Source organism: Heloderma suspectum, chromosome 2, assembly GCF_057233095.1.
Source record: "Heloderma suspectum isolate Gila_16-S chromosome 2, 16-S_ref, whole genome shotgun sequence".
In the NCBI taxonomy this organism is placed as follows: domain Eukaryota; kingdom Metazoa; phylum Chordata; class Lepidosauria; order Squamata; family Helodermatidae; genus Heloderma; species Heloderma suspectum.
The window spans coordinates 246495293-246505754 of NC_139459.1; positions in this window are offsets into that span (position 1 = coordinate 246495293).

A 10462-nucleotide genomic window follows, 5' to 3' on the forward strand; every position below is an offset into this window, starting at 1 on the left:
TTGAGGAGACAACCAGATAGCCAGGGCTGGTTTAAGGTTTGAGGAGGCCCTTGGCAAAGTGCCCCCTGGTGGATCTCTACGTTAGTGGGTCCACCTGGAAGCAGTGGGTGGCCATTTAAGGTTCCCACATGCCTGGAGTAACACTGTATCAGTGGCAGTGCGGAAAATTAAAATGGGTGTAAATTGTTTTTATTGTAGATTTATTGCTTATTTGTATCACTTTATGTGGGTTTTTAAAATCCTGTATGACGCCTTGAGAGGCTTTTACCCTTAAAGACAGCTTAATAAATAAAATAAAATAAAATAAATTAAAATAAATTAAAATACTGGCTTCTAGACCAGGGCAAGTGTCGGTGCTGATGTGCTCTGCCTGGGAACTGGGGAACTAGCAGCTGCCCAAGGGTGCCTGCTGCTGATGGTGAGTCCCAAGGTATCACCCAGAGCACAGGCAAATTGTCTGCCTACAGACCAAGGAGACCATGGCTGGGAGAAGCCTTGTCACAGTGCTCAGTTTCCTCCCTGCATACTGTCTTGTTAGTGACTACTCCAAACTGACAGGTAAGGGTGGTTCCCCGGGGGAGTTAAATGTGCATTGCTACATCTGTTTTACAGAAGTTGGTGAAGAGCACAGATTATATGAACATGGTTTTTAAAGCTCTTAAGTGATGTTTATTATATGTTTCTACTGCACGGTAAGTCATCTGGTTTTTATTTTCTCATGAGTTGCTTGTTGTTGTTGTTACTGTTGTTATTTCTTGGCAAACTGTGGCATGATATTCCTTGGCTTCAAGGAGAAGTCTCAAGCAAGCATCAGCTTCAAATAAGAGTAAGACTTTGGTGGTGGTGGTGGCTTTTGAAAAACAGATTGATGCTTCAGCCAAAGTAACAAAAGTCAATGCTTTGACCACCTGTCATGGACCCTGAATCCTTGTCCACAGAGGATCCTGACCTCTCATCATCAGAAGAAGAGGCTCCTGAGTTAACTGTTCAGTGAGAGGACTCCATTACAGAATGGAAGGCATCATGAGCCTTCCACCTCCTCATGATGCAATTCTCCAGTAAGACCCCAGAGACCTGCCCCCGGCATACAGAGGAGATCACATTGCCATCCTCGGACTCTGAAGACTCTGGCTATGAAGACACTGGCAGGCCACAGCCACCCCTGCATCATCGGGGTCCGAGACTGCTAAAACAGACCAGACCCCTTTAAGGGAAAGGGCCTTAGTACATGTGGAGGTGGGGCTAATCAGTCTAAAGGAAGCCAAACCCCTACTTACAGCTCAGTCAGGATCTGCTGCTTGTTGGAACAAAATACAGACTAGCTTGTCTGGCTTCCAGTCCCAGCATCTCACAGAGCTCTCTGTGATGCTGTCCTCTGACTGGGAAACCTGACTTGCTTCAAACCCTGTAAAGACTTGATTCATAGTGGAACCCTATAATACAAGCCCCACCAGCACCCAGTGATGTTCAGCCCTTACCACAACAGAAGCAGAACAGAACTCCACCACAACTAAAGCTGATCCTACAAATCTCTGAACCTTAAGCTGACTGGGCAGTCCAATGACCTATGCTAAGTAACCAGATATTCAGCAGTTTTTACACATTTCCCAGGCATAGATCAGCATGTGAGCCATCAGTTAATATGAGAGAACCATAGAGTTCTGATGTCCTCCTTGCTGTCTGATGAGGCTGTACAATAACCAGCGAACAAAGTCATTAATTTAATGAAATAAGTTCCATTTCCATTCTTTTGAGTTTTGTACATAACATTTGGAAATGCAGAGAGATGTCTTCATTTCCTTTTCGTCCTCATGCAAATAGATCAAATTCAGTTAAGTCACAACAAAGCCTGTCCTGAGCTGTGTTTGAGCTCACTGGGAGCAGCTTCAGAGATGACACTGATCTGGGGACGCCATGAAATGGAAGTGTCTTGCTCATTCTGACTTCATGCTGTTCCATCTCATCCAAAACAGAACATTCACACCTTCTCTGTGGAAAAGAGCAAGCTTCCAGTGCAGACAATGAAATAGAAAAGCATGAAAACAGGAAGTCCAAGATACACGTGCTTCCTGTTCTCTGTTTGTTTTTTTGGCAAGGGGGTTCATATCTGAACCTGAGTTAACATGATTAAGCAGGATATCAGTTTATGTGGCTTAGACTGCACTCCTATATGTGGCTTAGACTGCAATCCTGTAGCTACTTACCTGAGAGCAAACCCCGTTTACTTCCAAGTAGGGATGTACGGATTGTGTAAAATCTATTCCATCTGTGTTTTGTGGATTGTCAGGCACCTTTCGGTCCTTCATCTGCCCATCGATGGAACTGGGATTTTTTGTTTTCAATTTCTTTCCCATTTGTGCAAATTCACATCCACACAAATTTGTATGTGGGAAAATGTGCAAATTCCCCCCAAATGCACATTTTCATGCTTTAGCCTATAGGGGGGGGGTGGGGGAATGCACATTTTTAGCTGTTTTTTATTTTGTGTATTCTTCAACAACAAAATTTGTGCAAAATTTGGGACCATTAGAAAACTGGTCTACAAGTTGACGGAATCTGCCTGAGAGGGGAAAAGCTGGTCTGTTGCGGAATCCATGGGTCGGATTCATGAAAAGATGGATTCATTTTGTTCTGTTGCAGATTTCTCCAACACCCTTACTTCCAAGTAGACATGTACAGGATTGTGCTGTTAGAGCACCAAGTCCAACTGCTTTTGAGCACTACATCAGTTGTGGGTGAATGGCTGGTGTTCAGTATGCAATGAATAATTCTCGAAGACACACGCTTCAGGAACGCAGTCAAGTGCCTGAACCACTTCACTTGCTGTCACACCCTAGGAGGACAGTGAATTCAAATGCCACATGTTTATTTCAGTTCCATTTTTACAAGCTGAGTTCTCATGATTAAGCAGGCTGCCAGTTTCTATGGCTAACAGTATATGATCTGTCTACCACCAAGTCTGAATGCTTTTGAATGCTACACGTCAATGTATCAGGCCTCTATTGAAGACTATAGCTGACAATAATCAAATTGGGGGATTAAGACAATGAGAGAGACCACCGGACACAAGCACATCTGCCACTTAACCACTCTGGGTGTTTGTGGGTTTTGTTTTTTTAGGCACTAGGCAGCATGACAAACAAGAGCTTAGACGACAGATTTGAAAGGAGAGGATGAGGTGACCTTGAAGGCGGGTCGAGGATGGTCCCTCCATGCATGAATGACACCATGGGAGAGAGTGCAAAGTGCATGTCAGAGCATTTAATAAGTGAGTGATGAAAGCTGAATTGCTCAACTAGCAAAGCAGGATTTGACATTTTCAGTAATTTATAAAAGATGCTTGGAAAAACTAGATGACAAATGACCTCACAAGCAATTGCATACCTTAATTGCCATTCAACAAACAATATTATTTATGGTGGTATTTCCACCCAATGCTGGCAGCCTAATAAAAACTGTCATTAATTCATAGAAAGAGACAGGTGAATATACCAAGTGGGTTGCAGTTGCAGACGGAAAGAGTCTGAAGCTGCACTCAGTGGCACCCAACACATTGTTTCAATTTCAGAAATGAGAATATGAGAGTGTGAGAACAGCCAGTGTGCTTTTTGCTTTTTGTTTGTTTGTTGTTGTGACCACTGGGTTGCAAATAAAAATATAGTTTTTTTAAAAATAGTCAGTATGGTGTTAATGGTTCAACTAGGACCAAGGATACCTGGGTTCGTGATGCTCATTGGGTGACCTTGGGCTGCTCACTCACTTAGGCACTGGGTGACCTTGGGCCACTCGTTATCTCTCAACCTAACATACTTCGCAGGGTTATTGTGGGGGTAAAATGGGTGAGGGGAGAACCAGGTACATTGCCCAGGGCTCTTTGGAGGAAGGAAGGAAGGGATAAAAGGGTAATAAATACAATTATAAATACAAGCCATCTGAGGGCTGGTTCTCACACACATGTATGTCATTTGATATCACTCCTCTTGATTGCTGCACTCTTGTGCCTTTTTCAGACATTCTAAGTGTGCAGAACAAATGTATTCAGGCAAGGGGGTCAGCATTGTGGCTCCACTCCAAGCTACATGCATTTAGGGAAGTATAGAATTTGTAAAATCTATTCCATCTCCATTTCGTGGATTGTCAGGTGCCTTTTGTTCCATCACCCACTCACTGATGGAATTGGATTTTTCCCCAAATTCCTGAATTTGCACAAATTCACATTTGTGCAAATTTGCACTTGCATAAATGCGCAAATCCCCCAATGTGTCAGTCCTCCCCAAATGTGCATTTTCATGCTTTAGCTTATGGGGGACATGAACATTTTTGCCCAGTTTAATTTTTTTAAAAAATAAATTACATATTTTTCTACAACTACATTTGCATAAAGTTCTGGAAAGTAAAAAACACAGTCCGCAAGTCCATGGAATCCGTGCAACTCTGAGAAAGCCAGTCTGCTGTGGAATCAGCAGGTCAAATTCATAGAAATCCGAACTAATTTGATTCCATTGCGGATTTCTCCAACAACCCTACATGCATTCATTTCACCATCTGAAACAAGTCAACACAAAGGTTGGAGTTCAGTGTAACATATCAAAGGTTGATATGCTGCTCTTGGAAGGGCAGGATAGAAATGGCACAAAATAATTGGTCAAATGGGGGCTTAGGTAGAATGAAGATTCATCCAAGGATCAGTTGTCATAACATCCCATTTGGCATTTTTTCAAAAAGATTAGGAACAGTTAAGTAAGGAAGGGCAAAGGGAGTGTAAACAAGAGGATAATGCTCTCATTATGACATGGTGGCAGCAGCATCTGCAGAAGTGCTCAGAGGAGGAGGCAGTGTGCCCGATCACTATGGATAAGAAAGGACATAATGAAAACATTTTCAGAATGGTCCTTTGCATGCATGTCAAAATGCTGAAACCAGTGAGGGCAGAAACCAGCTTAATTTCTGACTGTTCAGCTTGGGTATTTTCAAATGTGTCTATCTGCAGTTTGTCATAGTGGCACATTCTGCATTCTCCCTGGCCCCTGCTCTATCTGTCTTGCAGCCCTATCACATTTGCGGAAACATATGGTAGTTGCGTCACAATAAACATGGATGAGCTCCATCTATAGATGGCTTGAAACAGTTATAAATACAGAATGCTATGGTATTTAGAATGCAAGACTGGAATTTAAACTGACTAGTAGAGACAAAGAAAAATGTGGTTTTCAAGCACTGCCATACAAGAAAAGGGATGCCTCATGGCGGTAGAACTGAGCGAATGAGTCACCTATCGTACCTTCTTCTGCATTAAAATGCTGGATAAAGCTGTCTAGAATATTCTATCAGGCAGTAAGATCCTGTGGGTAGAGAAATAGGTTCTGGAAGACCAAGGTTCAAGTTGTATCTCTGCCATGGCTCATTTTATGGTCTTAGCAAGTCACAGGCTTTCAGCCTCAGTTCTTTGTTACCAAAATGGGGACAATTATGACTACTCAAAAAGTTTCTGTGAAGGGATGATACAATTAAGGCAGTAGCACAATGAAAATTAAAGGTGTTATGTACATTGTAAGCAGTGCTGTACTTGAACACTTCCCACGTGAACTGCCCTGGGGGTCCCATGTGGCGCTGGAAGGGAGATAAAAATAATTTCATAAACAAACAAACAAACAAATTGCCCCAAACATTCGTATTCTATTTTGCTGCATCCCAAATGTTGCTTGAAATTTGGACCAAAGGTGGTACATAGACATTTGCTTAGAAATCAGCTCCTTAGATTTTGATGTATAATTTGGCTTCTTTCTTTTTCTTTCTTGTTTGAACATTTTGCTCTGAAATGATTATAGAGATAATAGAAAGATTGTACTGCAAAACATGGCCCCTCAAAGAGATTCCTGACTTGTGTTACTGATAATTTCCTCCTACAGAACGTAGAAGAAGGAACTAGAGGATCGGCTATACTTGACTTGATCCTAACCAACAGAGATGACTTAGTGGGTAAAGTAGCAGTTACGGGAACTCTGGGGGAAAGCGACCATGTTATACTTGAGTTCTTGGTTCTGAAGGAAGCAAAAGCTGAGTGTAGCCAAACGTGTACCCTGGATTTTAGGAAAGCCAAATTTAATAAACTCAGAACAATTATCAGTAAGGTCCCATGGCAAGTGACTCTAATGAGAAAAGGAGTCCAAGATGGGTGGGAGTTTTTAAAAAAGGAAATTCTCAAGGCACAACTACAAACAATTCCAACAAGACAAAAAGGCAGAAGACAACAGAAGAAGCCAATGTGGCTTCACAAAAAGCTTACAGATTACCTGAAAACAAAAAAGGACACACACAGGAAGTGGAACGAAGGCCAAGCAACAAAGGAAGAGTACAGGCAGGTAGCACAGAATTGCAGGGATGGTGTCAGGAAGGCTAAAGTTGAGAATGAGCTGAGGTTAGCGAGGGATGCTAAAAGCAACAAAAAGGCTTTCTTCAGATACGTGCATAGTAAAACAGAGGAAAGAAATGGTGGTTCAACTATTAAATAAGGATGGCAAAAAGATCACAGATGACAAGGAAAAGGCAGAAGTGCTCAATTCCTACTTTGGCTCAGTCTTCTCCCAAAAGAGGGTCTATAACCCCCCTGGCAAAGGCAAACTACAGGCTGAAGGGGAAGGATTGCAGCTTGAGATCGATAGGCATATGGTCAAGGAACACCTAATTACTTTGAATGAGTTCAAATCTCCAGGGCCAGATGAACTGCATCCTACAGTAATAAAGGAACTGGCAGAAGAGCTCTCAGAACCACTGTCTATTCTCTGAGAAATCATGGAAGATGGGTGAAGTGCCAGATGACTGGAGGAGGGCTAATGTTGTCCCTATCTTCAAAAAGAGCAAAAAGGAGGAACCTGGGAACTACAGACCAGTCAGTCTGACATCAATCCCTGGGAAAATTCTGGAGTAGATGATAAAGCAATCCATCTGTAAGCACCTTGAAAACAATGCAGTGATTACTTGAAGCCAACATGGACTTGTCAAGAACAAAACCTGCCAGATGAATCTGATCTCATTTTTTGATCAGGTAACCTCCCTTGCGGACTGTAGGAATGCTGTGGACATCATATACCTCGACTTCAGCAAAGCTTTTGACAAAGTGCCCCATGATATCCTGATTAGCAAACTATTAAAACTGGGCTAGAGGAAACAACTATCAGGTGGATCCACAGTTGGCTACAGAATCAGTCTCAAAGAGTGCTTATCAATGGGATCTTCTCAAACTGGGGAGAGGTAACGAGTGGGGTACCGCAGGGCTCAGTGCTGGGTCCAGTGCTCTTCAACATTTTTAATAATGACTTGGATGAGGAGGTGCGGGAATGCTGATCAAATTTGCAAATGACACAAAATTGGGTGGGATAGCTAATACTTTGGAAGACAGAAACAAAATTCAAAGTGATCTTGATAGGCTGGAGCGCTGGGCAGAAAACAACAGAATGAAATTTAATAGAGATAAATGCCAACTTCTGCACCTAGGAAAAAGAAACCAAATGCATAGTTACAAGATGGGGAATACTTGGCTCAAAAATACTACAAGTGAGAAGGATCTTGGAATTGTTGTCGACCACAAGCTGAATATGAGCCAACAACGTGATGTGGCTGCAAAAAAGGCAAATGCTCTTTTGGGCTGCATTCATAGAAGCATAGCTTCCAAATCCCGGGAAGTACTAGTTCCCTTCTACTCAGCACTGGTTAGGCCTCATCTGGAGTACTGTGTCTAGTTCTGGGCACTGCACTTTTAGAAGGATGCAGACAAGCTGGAGAGGGTTCAGAGGAGGGCAACAAAGATGATTGGACTGGAAACAAACCCATTTGAGGAAAGACTGAAAGAACTGGGCATGTTTAGCCTTGAGAAGAGAAGACTGAGGGGAGATATGATAACGCTCTTCAGGTACCTGAAAGGTTGTCACGAGAGGAAGGCCAGAATCTCTTCTGGATCATCCCAGAGTGCAGGACATGGAATAATGGGCTCAAGTTACAGGAAGACAGATTCCAGCTGAACATCAGGAAAAACCTCCTGACTGTTAGAGCAATATGACAGTGGAACCAATTACCTAGGGAGGTGGTGGGCTCTCCCACACTGGAGGCATTCAAGATGAGGCTGGACAGCCATCTGTCAGGGATGCTTTGACTTAGATTCCTGCATTGAGCAGGGGGTTGAACTCGATGGTCTTATAGGCCCCTTCCAACCCTACTATTCTATGATTCTGTGATCAGACCCAGACCAGATCAAAGCTAGGAATCTGGAGCAAATCTAACACAATGGCCATGAATTGGAAAGCAGAACACTGGGGCTAAATTACCAATCCCAGAATGGAAAATTCAAAGACCTCAGGATATTCAGGAAATGTTGTCAAGCCATGCAAGGCAGGACAATTCTCTAAGTTGACTGAAATGAGAAAGCATGACTAGGGAAATTATAACCACTGGCTAAATGTTTATGTTTGGAAGCCCATCTTTTCTTGAGTTGGGTTTATTACTTCAGAACCAGAAGCATAATGTATACTAAACTGAGCAAATATTTTGTGATTTAAATGTTTTCCAGCACCAACTAGGGATAGGTTCTCATATTCCAATTTGAGAAGCTTCAAGGAAAGATGGAACCTAGCCTTTGCTAATGTTTACTCCTTTGATTCGAGAGAAAACTGAAATAAATGTGTTATCTGTGAGCTCTTTATACGTAATACCGTAAACTAGAGATCAAGACTAGTCAGGGAACCAATCACTGGAATTCTGAGGTGTTTGGGGATGGAGTGGGGGTACCTCTCGATATAAATAGGACATCGTAATAATTTAATATTATGGGGCTAGTGCTTACTGCTGTGAGCAAGAATCAAAGGCAGGGCATTTATATTGGTCACAGTTAAAGCCATATACCTTCTTTTTCATGTGGCCTTTGAATTTAATGTTATAGCTATGTATGTTGGGTACAAATACCCATTATTTAATTAATTTTAACCAATTTTATATGTACATCTCCCATATTGCAAAATGTAAAGTTCAAATCCTGAATCCAGTGGTATGGGGATAAATTGCTATTCCCTCCCTCAGTCTAAGTCAACATATTCTTGAACATCTGCAGCAGCCTGCCTGAAAGGCTGTCATGGAGCTAATAAGAATAAAATGACTGAGGAATTGCTTTACATGTAGAGATCTGTGCAGCAAATGCCATGCATACAACCTCAGAAGAAGACAAGGAGCTGGACAACTGAGTGTAGGGAACAATGTATATTTTAATGATTAATCTGCTGCTGGTGTTCATTCAAAAGGTTTAGGGCTCACAGGTGTTTCCCAAGGCATGCAGTGATTGTTAGTTGTCTGGATGCTGAAAAAGTACATGCACTTCCATGAGTGGATAACATGTGGTAGAGTGAACACTATAAAGAATGATACAGGGCTTGCTTATTTCCCCTTTTCATCGTTCTAGGGTAGCATTCAACCATTCATCAACAGACAAAAACTCCGCTTGTGACATTTTATTAACTGCATGGACCAAGTCACAGTTTTCTCTACATACTGGTTCTATATGTGAATGGCAGAGAGGAAGCTCTGGGCTTGCACAGTGCTTCCGCACCACCATGCACAGATGTCATGTGTCAACCAAGGCCCCTGCCACAAAAAAGAAATGGATGGATTGTACAAATGGGGCACAGACAGAGGGGGGGATTCGTCTACCCTGCCTCAATTTGTATGCCTCAATTCCCCGCCTCCGCAAATTGTGATGACATGAAGATTTTCCCCACACCACGATCCATGCTGGAAGACTCTGCACATGAACAGCTTGCTGTGTGAAGAAAGCTACCACGGTAGGAACAAGTTAAAGTTTCCCCCATGTTGGTTGCCTCATGTGCAATGTGCATTGTGCAATGGAGGGCTGGGCCAAGACATTTTGCTATCTGAGGTGAAGCCCCCCTCCCCATGTCCAAAAGCTGACAGAATTGGCAGCTAAACCTTAGTTCAACACTGATAATGGGATGGCATCCTCTACTGCACTTAAGAGCAGCAAGCTAGCTTGCAGGGCACATAGCAGGCTGCATGGCACATATAGCTCTGTCCTTCAAGAGGCTGCCACCCCCCCCCCCAGCATCTGCTGCCTGAGATAGCTGTCTCACTCAGCCTCATGGTAGGTGCCATGGCCCTGCATTATAGTAACAACACTTGCTTAGTCATTGTAAATTCCTTCTTTGCAGTGAGAAAGCCATCTGCAGTGATGTAAACATCTACCTGATGATTTTGTGTTATTATCAGGTATGACTTAGACATTCACCTGCAGCTGATGGAGAAACCTGAATGCCTGCCCATTTACAGGAACAGGTTGCAGCACTGGCATAGCATCTTGTACTTTGGCTTACAAATCTAGGAAATAATAAACTGCAGTTCAAAGTTCTTGCCATATCTCTTAAATCATGTGTCTGTTTCTATTGACTGGAAAACAGAGCTTCCT